Raw genomic sequence first — 1,219 nt, 5'->3', positions numbered from 1 at the left:
TTCTTGGTTTCAGTTATATTGGCTCTTCATCAAACAAGATATTTGGTAATCCTCTTTAACCCCTTGTGTAATATTTGGTTGTTGAGACATGGGTGTGATTGTTAGAAATTGGTTTTATTTAGACATGAGTAAGGTTTAATTTTAATTTAGGTCTTTTATGTATTCAGAAGATTCTTAAAAGTTCATATGAACATACAGGGGTTGAACATATGTACTTCTAGATAAAAAGAAAATTTGTGTATTTATGTGATGCTCATGTTTGGTTTTAATGTCTTAATTTTATTTAAGCTATTGTATATTTTATAAAACTTTATAGTTTAATAATATTTTATATAGATTTGGACATGTTCGTGTATTCATGTTGTGTTTTAATTATTTTTCTTATATTATATTCGTAATATTATTCAAATAAATCTTGTTTTTAGAGATATTATGTACATGATGTTCATCTACTTAAAAGATTTCCATGAAGCTCGGATTTTCCATAATCCTTTCCATTGCAGTCTTGTAGGAATGTTGAAGACAAACACACATCCCTTTGCAATTCAAACAACAGTCCAACACCAGTCTCCCATCACACAACCCACCATTCAGCGGTTGGCAAAAAAGAAAGATCCAGAATCATGAACTCTTCCTAAAAACTGCAACCAAAGTTCCTTTGTTGCCTAAAAGCCCCTCAATGTATGCGAAGTACCGTCTCCAATATGACCATAACCTTCTTTTATCAATCTCTTCTTGCGATTCTCATTTGACAAAATTCTCTCTCCATGCCTGCCATATTTGCCACCGGCAACAGGAGAAGACTTATGATCGCTTCCAAAATACAATCTAGAGGTCGTCTTAGAACTCATTCTTCAAGTTTGGGGTTCCAAAAGTGCTTTTCACCGCAGAAGCAATGAAAAACATGGAGGTCAAAAGTGCACTAAAAATTAACAAACCACTTTTTTAAAAACCACACTATAGATCCATTACCTATTCGGCACCGAAGACTCTTGTTAAGCACCTCTATACCAGCCAACATACTTCTCCATGTATGCGAACAGTTTAGAGGTTTAATAGCCTCCAAAAAGTTCCCAAATGAAAGATACTTCGCATGAACAACCCTCGGCCATAGTGCATCCGATTCGACCATTAATCTCCATCCTAATTTAGCTAATAGGATAAGATTCCAGTCCCTCATTGCACGAAATACCATTCTACCTACATTGATTGGTGAACA

The sequence above is a fragment of the Gossypium raimondii genome, chromosome 6 (genome assembly GCF_025698545.1).
Source record: "Gossypium raimondii isolate GPD5lz chromosome 6, ASM2569854v1, whole genome shotgun sequence".
NCBI lineage: Eukaryota > Viridiplantae > Streptophyta > Magnoliopsida > Malvales > Malvaceae > Gossypium > Gossypium raimondii.
The sequence above is the reverse complement of the archived record's forward strand: the minus strand, read 5'-3'. Positions refer to the sequence as shown.